Genomic DNA, 9,555 nt, shown 5'->3' with positions numbered 1-9,555 from the left:
AGAAACCCAAAAATTTACATGATTTCTGTCAAAAAGAGTGGTAAAAATATTCAGCCAGAATTACGCCAGAAGTTTGTTGATGGCTACCAAAAGCATGTAGTTGAGGTCCAACTAGCCAACAGGGGTTCAACCAAATATTAGCAGAGAAAATGTGCACATTTGAGCCAGTGTGGATACGAGATTTATGCTGTACAATCATTCATGATATTACCATGGCATTCATTCCCATCATTATTTTTTGTGAAGCATGTGTAGCTCATGTATGTAATTAGCCGGATCAGTGGCAGTATGAAATTGTATTAAACATTTCTTTTACAAAATCATCACAGATATGCAAACAAGTCTGAGATTCTGCAGATTAGAAATCCAAGGTTGGCTGCAATTTCTAAACTTTATGAAAAAGGTGACATCTTTTTCCTCATGTCCTTCATACACTCCGTGGAATAACAAAAGGTTTTTAATTGTCCCACAGTGAATTATCAGAGTGAGAAATATGTTGCAGAGATGTGCAGTATAAACACCTGAATTATTAATGAGCCATAATGACTGTCCTCCAAAGAGCTGAAGCCTCTGAGATTATTTTGTGATCCGAGTCTGTAAACAGAGCTGACGTGCACCGCTCCCAACAGGGGCAAAGTTTATGGGCCCGGCAAATTATGTTTTTGTTTTTTTTATTATTGATTGATTTATTTATTTTTTTAGAAAAGAAGAAAAAAAAACAGCAAAAAACAACTTCGCTGTCAGCGTTAGTTACACAACTCCAGCCTCATGAAAATGCAGGAGCTGTCCATGATGCAGTGGTGCTGAAATACTAAAACGGGGTCAACAAATTGGTCCCTTCTATCAATAAAACTCCACTATATTACATGATATTACCTTATAGTGAATATCTGTCCAATGTATTGATGGGCCAGGGTGTTTAATACCTAATCTCGCAATATGACACAATTCATGATCCTCAGAGGATAAAACAGACCTGATGTGAGTAAAAAAAAGGTCACTATGTAGTGTAATGACATTTCTACTTTGAGTTCAATTCTACATACGTAAGGCGTAATTGACGACTCCTTTGAACAGACATTACAAATAATAGCAAATAAATAATACATTAGCTCACTGAATTGGCACTGCGTGATCAAATCTTTAGGATCCCTGCTATAAACAAATCTGAAATGCCTTTATATTGCTTGCCTTCAACAAACAGTGCAGAACTGAGCCCAGCAAGCTCACTAGATTTAATGTAATGGGCACTCATGATATAACATTGTCCTCTGGAGCTGTACCTAAGGCCCAGCTTTCAAGACAGTTTTCCTCTGCACAAAATAGAGCAGGTATCAGTGGGACTGGGCCACAAAAATAAATAAGAAAACTGTAGTTTTTTTTGTTTGTTTGTTTGTTCTTTGCCTTAGCTTCTCTGGTGACTCATTTGACTGAAATAATGGCTGCTTGGGGCAAAGTTTATGGGCGCAGCAAATTATGTTTCATTTTTTATTTGCTTTGTTTTAGAAAAGAAGAAAAGAAAATTACAATCTGTGTCACACTGCACTTCTGTTCTCTGTTGGTTTTGAAAGCATAATGTACATTAATCAAGGATCCATGAAGAAATGCCCGGAGTTACTGTTTTCTCTTACAATCTGACTGAAAAGATCCAGTTGGGTTTTATTATCGTCTAGGTGAATCATCTTATTATGAAAAACAAGAGTAAGGTGATATTAGTGCTGTCAGCAAAAAGAACTAAAAACAACAAGCCTCCAGCAGCGTTAGACCCAAAAGAAAAAAGAAATGTTTTTAAAATTCATATCTGCTGCCACAAACGGCATATTAAATATATGTTTGTCATGTGATTCCCTTTTCAGGCTTATTTGTGTCATCAACTATTCACAGATCAAACTCAAACAGCATCACTGATCTCTTTAATGACTCACATTAAACTGCCTATTAAAAGAATATCTGCTTCTGGAGTGTTGGTGCAGCTCACTGGGTTGAGCAGGCAGCTTGTGTGCTGTAGAGCAACAACAGAGGTCTGGGTATAATCACCCCAGGTAATTTGCTGCATGTCTTCTCCCATGCTCTTTTTGAATGATAATTATAAAATTTCAAGAAAACAAAATATGTTAAAATGGATATCTAATTCCTGCACAGTTCCCTAAACAGGAAAATGTCACGAGAAGAGAAGAGCCCTTTATTGTCATTGTACATGTACAATAAAATTATGGGTGTTCCACACCAACTGTGCATGAATAACATGTAAATGGTAAGACAGCAGGAATAAATAACAAAACAGGAGAAATATATACAAAACAAGTGAAGGTCACAGAATGTAGAACAAACTGTGTGATATCCTTTAATGGTAAGTGGAGTAAAAAGTAGATGGAAAGATAACATCAGTTAGACAACTTGGCCAAACTTTCACTCCACAGCTAATGCAGAGTATTGAGTGGTTGTGACGCTGATACAGATGGTGATGTCAGGACACGGCTCACCTATAAAAAGGACATGACAGGCTGCTCTTCTTTCCTCACATTTGTTCACCGAAACGTGTTTGCCAAATGAAGTCAAACCATATAGGTGACATGTAAGTAATATGTCTACAAAGCATATAACTTCATATTATCCATCTACGTTTGGCACATAATTCTCACTTTGATGCTGGGGGTTTTTTTGTGATATTTGACAGAATCATCTTGCACAATCTACACTTTTCGGAATTGTTTATAATATTAAAAATCAGTCCGTGTTTGTGTTTTTCATGCCTTTGCAGACACGGTGCGAAACTGCAGTCATGAATGCCACAACGGCCGAGTTCCAGCCGTTGCCGTTTCAGACTTCAGTCAAAGCTGCGCTGTCTATGTTGCCGTGTTTCTTCTTCCTGTATGTAAATGCCATCATGATGTTTGCCCTGTTGAAGAAGCCTCTGTTACTAGAGTCCTCCCGGTACATCCTGTTTGGTCATTTGCTCATGTGTGACTCTGTGCAGCTGCTGCTGACTATGCTGCTTTACATCTTTGCCGTGATGATGGTCAGAATGATCAACTATGTTTGTGTTTTTGTCTCACTGCTTGCGGTGTCTTCAAATACTATTTTACATTTGGCTTTAGAGCCAGTGTTAAACCATCACCTTTGTCCTGATTTCAGCGCTAACTGTGTTCTAACTGTGTGGTTTAGGGGTTACAGCCTATGATATGTTTTTATAAAAATTTGATCTAGGCAGAGACAAAGATGGGTTTTTTTGTTTATGTTACAGAATTACAGATATTGAAAGTTCAACATAGTTTTGAATATTTATCCTTGTATATGAACTTAAGCTCTGCAGGGTAGATTGTATTTATTCATTACAATATCTGTCTTCTACTAGCTTTATTGTCTAATCTCCTGTTATAATAAAGAACAAAAAAATATGTTAAAATTACATCTGATTCTGGTGTAGTTGCTGCATGGACACACTCTAAATGTGGCTGATTTCACAAGAATCACAAGGTTTTAGAAATGTTATCCAGTGAGAGTTATTTTTGCGTATTTATGTTACAGAATTGGAGATACTGAATATTTTTATGCACATTTGAAGTGCCACTTAGTTTTGAGTATTTATCCATAACAGAATTTGAGGACATATCTGTACTCATATCCTTTCTAAGATCAGTTCTTTTTATTGCACTATTAAAGTTCTGCAGGGTCGGCTTTGCTTAGTCATTTCAAAGACATGAAGTGCAGCAGCCTTTCAGTCTCTTTTTTATCGTTATATGTTGCTTATCAGGTAATTTGATTATCAATTTTAGGGATGACTTTTATTATTTAATAGTAATAATGACAAATGTGCAAAAAAAAGAGACTTATTTGTAAGTTAATTTATACTTATGGGTTGGGGGTGAGTAAAACTAAAGCAAAGTTATGGTACAAACTAGAGATGGCACGATACCACTTTTTTATGTCCGATACCGATACCGATATCATAAATTTGGATATCTGCCGATACCGATATGAATCCGATATAGTGTTTTTTAATCAACAAAACTGTTTTTTAAAATATCTTGCTGCATTTTGCAAGTCTGCAAGTTCATACTCAAGTTTAAAACAACAACTACACTAAAGCTATTCTGTTATACCTGTGTACAAAAAAAATATTTAATAGTTCAGCAATACTGATCAATCTAATAAACTTAAACCTACACCATCCTCCCTATTCTGGTATTTTAAAGAGTACTTAGCGTAAATATTAAGCAACCTAACTAATAGGGTTCCAACTCCCAGCAACCACCCCTCACGCGCCACCTCATGATGCTTAATCGACGTAATCAACCTTAATTTGATGCAGTGTGAAAAAAAAATGCACAGAAATCAATTATTTTTCAAGAAATATTAAATAGATTCAACATCTTTCTTCAACAAAATTGCAGACTGCACAGATGGTACCTTCCCAAAGGAAAAAGTACTATAGCTTACTAGGGTATATATATTAGACTTAATAGTCACTATATACAGTAATTGACTTCTATTCCTTTTACATCAAATTAAAACTTTGGGTGTCAGATAATTATTTATTAAAAGCTAGACATTTTAAATGAGAATAAGAAAGAAAAGTATGTCTTTGTGCCCCCTTTTCCATGTTAATGCCCTATCGGCCCCCCTGGCTAAACTTTGCTAGATCCGCCCCTGCACAGTTACCAGCCGTCAGCTACGTAGAAAAAGATCCTCGAGTAGAAAGTAATATTAAATAAATTCTAACAACAGCTGATCAAGCTTAAACGTTCTGCTGTTGTTCAGCCGCTGGTTTCCTCTTTCTGGTGCAAAGTGGGCCAAAAACAAAGAAGAGAGACGGAGTTGCGACAGAAAAGCCGATCAGCTGATCGTTAAGCAGTTTCAGATTGAAGTAGCAGCCGGAGAGCGAGAGGCAGTCGCTCGTTAAGCTTAACGCAGGAATGCTTTACAAACATTCAGAGATGGACTTACACACTTGCTTTACTTCTCTCGGGGATAACTTTGTCGGAGATGAAATGCCGGGTTGCTAGCGAAGCTCCACATGCTATCCAGACCACCGACAGGTCCCGCATGCCACAGCCGCTCTATCACGTGATGTATACTGCTCCGACTGCTAACGTTCTGAGGTGAGTTACGGCGTGTTGCAAGTTTTGTGAGGTGCTTTCGTGATATTTAATGGATCGGATTACATTTTTTATTTTTCTCCGATATCCGATCCAGTAATTTAGGCCAGTATCGGACCGATACCGATACGTAATATCGGATCGGTCCATCTCTAGTACAAACATGTTGATTCAAACAGTGCAATTAACTATCTCTATATTACATGTCATGAAATATAAAATCTATACAAGAAATAATAATATCATTTACTTTTTGACTGTGTTGCTCATGTGTGATTATGCATTAACATGTGTCATAAAGGGAAAAACAAACAAAAAAAAAAGAAAAAGAGATGTTCATACTTTTATTCAAGTCTTTCTTTCCCTTAATTATGAAAAACAAAAGCATTTCAAACTCATCTGCGTACGTCATCTTATCCTTTGTGGAAATACTTTGCATTCAAGGTCGGGCAAGAATAACTGCTGGTGTAAAAAGAAGGAAAGTGTTTGTCTGTGGAATCGCTTTACTTATATAAGAAAATATTAAATACTAAAAGAGATACATAGACTTTTTTTTCAATTTGATTTTTTTTTTTTAAATGATGTAACCTCATAATAGATCTCTCTGCCTTTTGATTTTTTTTTCACACAAACAGACAAACTGATTTTAAGATTTAAAGATGATAATAATAATATTTCAAGTCTACAATTGTTAGTGGCTTTTTTATCAAGTCTTTACCTTTTGCTGGGGGTGTGTTAGTTAAACCGGAAAGATGAAACGCATGTTATTTAACCTTGAATAAAACATTATAGAGTCACTATAAAGTAACTATTTAATAATATAATTATCTGTAACATATTTCATGATGATCAGGTTCAATTTCATTAAATCTACAATAGAAAAAACTGCAGTAAAAGTAAGTCTAAATCTGCATGTAAAAAGTTCATTGTTTTAGCCAGCAGATGTCACCTTTGCTTTGTAAGTGGTTGCAGAAGCTGTGGCTCCAGCTGCAGCCCTTTCATTTCAGTCTGTGTGGTATGTAAGCAGCCGGATCATGAACTCTTCTATGATTTAGTCTAACTTATTCCATCAGTACGGCATTTAGAATATCTGATCTGACTGATAAAATTCCTTTTCCCTCTTTCTCACAATGCACACAGACACTTGTGTAGGAGAAAGAGCTTAGACAGAGCGCAGGGAGAGGGAACAATTTATGTGGGTAAACAGGGAGGTAAGTACTGACCCACAGAATAAAAGAAGCATCTGAGCAGGAGGTGGACTAATTTAACCGATCTTTACTCCGCTGCAAACTTGAAGCCCTCTCAATACTTCTCTGGCCTTCATGAAAGAGCACTTGAACGGCTGAAAAACATTCCAGAGCGAGAAAGTACCTGGTGACAGAGAGCGGCTTCAGTTTAGAGAGAGAGCGGGAGGGAAAGGTTCTTATCATGAGCATGAAACCATTCACAGGCTAACCCAAGAAAGTGGATTCTGTGGGCTTTTTTATTTTTATTATTAATGGCAGCTTTCTTTGGAGTTCCAATATTACTTTTGATGATACAAGTTATGGATCTCCCTTTCTGCTGTTCACAGGAAGCGCATCCAGAGGAGAGCTAAAGATAAAGAAGAGATGGCACAGACAGACAGAAAGCTTATCTTTGTGTTTGTTAATTAAAGATAAGACGTGGGAGAAAAACCATTGCTTTGCTGTTGCTCACACATATGGGGGACTGATTTTTTGTTTGCATATTACAGTGCAAAGCAGAATTCCTTCTCCTAAATCCCTGTGCTTGCCACATATTTATTTGTGTATCCTGATTTGACAAATTGTAGAAGCATTTGTAAGCAATTAGGATAAAATGGAAATTCAGTTGTCTTAATAAACCGCTGATGAAAGAAAATGAAATGAATGAAACACACAGAGCATATAATTTACAAAGAAAAATAAAAAAGGTATACCATTGTCGAATATTATAATGGATGGAAAGGTTTACCGCTTCTTGTGAAGGGTTGTGGAAAAGTCAGGGGGGACTTTCTAATGTACAAGTGATGCTATAGAAGAAGAGTCAAAATCGAATTACAGAGTCTTTTAGCACACTCTTCACTCTCCCTCATCTCAGTTTCTCAGAACACATGACAACATATAGCTTTCAAGTTGATGCACTGCACTCAAGGCAATATTTTCTGAATGAATTTAGAAACAATGGGAATATTCAATGCATTTTTACTCACTTCAGTAGAGAGCCAAAGAGACGTGCTATAATGCTCGCGTGCACACGGACGTGCGCAGCCGTTCGCACTATAGAGCTGCAGATGAATGTCATGGTGGGGGAGTAATTGTATCCCCTGTGACTCGAATTAAAGCACTGACCTGGTTAGCTTTCTGTCAGCAAGAAGGGGTGGGGGTGCTGCCCCCACAATTCCCACCCACATTAACTCTTCAAAGATTAACTTGTTGACTGACTGAACCATGAGGAGCACCCTGAGCCACAGAATCATGGAAGTGACACACCCAGGGATAGCCTTGGGAAGAGAAAATGTTAACAAGTGCTTAATAGCCATCTTCTTCTCATCTGCTGATAAAAACAGAACACGCATTGGGAGATGAGTTGTTTCTTTCATTTTAGCAATGCAGTGATAGTAAGGCAGATTTGGAAGGGCTTCACTACAAACTCCTGAACGCCACAGATACATTGCCCAGTGGCATGCCAAATCATGCCAGTTTCATGAATTTCATTTCTTTACGTGGGGGCCACGAGCAGGTTAAACAGCCTTGACCTTTGTTTTTACTGCAGACCTTTTGATTTGTCATTGCAGAAAAAATAGAGGTGGAAGTAATAACATTATCAATGATTCAGTTAGATGTAAGTGTCCCAGAAGGGCCATAATGACTTGCTCATGCAATGTGCCATGGAAAACCCACGCTAAATGTAACTGGGGCATTATTAATGCTATTAATTACACCTGTGCCGCCCAATAACCAGTGAATTACAAGCATGAATGCCTTTGCCACCAGCACCTTTTACATAACAGTTCAAAAGGAAAACAGAGGACTGCTCAGAGTTATCGGGGTTGATGTTTTTTGGATAATATCTTTAATTTTCTTTAACAACAACAACAACAAAAAAAGCTGGGCAGCATGCTAGTGCAGCGGTTAGCACCACAAGAAGGTCAAATTCAGCCTGGGACCTTTCTCTAAGGAGTTCGTGTGTTTCCCCTGTGCATCTGTGGGTTCTCTCTGAGCACTCAGGGTTCCTCCCACAGTTCAAAGACATGCATGGGGTTAGGTTAACTGGTGATTCTAAATTGACTGTAAGCACAAGCAATGACAGACATGAAAAAGCAAACTCCTCTAAAATAAAACATGGAAAAATAAAACATGGGGGAAAAAAAGAACACCGGTTCAAATACTGCATGGTTGAGATAAAGTCCAAGTTATTTACAAAGTCGAGAATGTTCCCAAACCTTTTTAAATATTTTTGTTTGGTTAATTTTATTCTGTTGTTTTGGTTCTAACAAAGCAAAGCTCTTATCTTTTTAGCACTCAGTAAACTGACAATGATTTGTTTTTGTTCATTTCTATTATGATTATTTCCTTTTGGAAACAAACCAAGTAAAAACAAATTAGCTGGATCTGAAATACTCTTCTCACATCACCTACTGTTTTCTAAAATATTTTAATGTCTCTCTACACTTCCAAACACAGTGAAACAGCATTACAGTGAATTGTGTGTCTGGCATGTTTTTATCATATGATTTGACCTGGGAGGAGTTACATATGTTTAAAGGAGCCAGTAACAGTTTGTAAATCAGAGGTGTATATTCACCATGCCAGTCTGAACTCCATGCATGCTGATTTCCAATCCTATGCTGAGATTTAAGTTTCCACATATTTGTCTGACATTTTGTGAACTCCCTGATGAACAGGATGTCAGCACTGTGATATGATGCCCTTTTTAAAAAGTACTCCATCATCATTATTACGACAAATATATTTAGGGGGAGGTCTAATACATGAATTATGATGTTTTAATCACATTTTCAACCGAATTTTTTCAGAGAAAAAACAGATGGGAGGAGGAAGCTGCCTTGTGAAAGTATTGTCAATCATATCAAATAATACTAATAAGAATTTTTAAAGGGTTGAATGGTATGAAATGTAATCCAATTTTGATAGGATTGGTTGAATGTGTTGCTCAAATTCAAAATGGTGGTGAATGTCTGGAGTCAATGGTTAGACCACATATGTCAAATAAAAAATGCTTTTTCTACATTTCGATGTTAAAGAATTAGAGTAGAAGACGTTGCATGTAAAATAAGTTTAATTACTAAAAGGCCAAGCCTTCCACCAATTTATTTTTTAACTAAAATATGATATCATTTAATTGTAAATCCTGGTGCCTATTGAGAAACAAAGAAAGTAGACCGAATTCATATTTTTGGCAGCCGTAAAGGATGTGGATTTATTTATTTATT

The sequence above is a fragment of the Mchenga conophoros genome, linkage group LG10, assembly GCF_057382185.1.
Source record: "Mchenga conophoros isolate Kocher_MC1m ecotype Shallow Benthic linkage group LG10, M_conophoros_male_GT1.1, whole genome shotgun sequence".
Lineage (NCBI taxonomy): Eukaryota > Metazoa > Chordata > Actinopteri > Cichliformes > Cichlidae > Mchenga > Mchenga conophoros.
The sequence above is the reverse complement of the archived record's forward strand: the minus strand, read 5'-3'. Positions refer to the sequence as shown.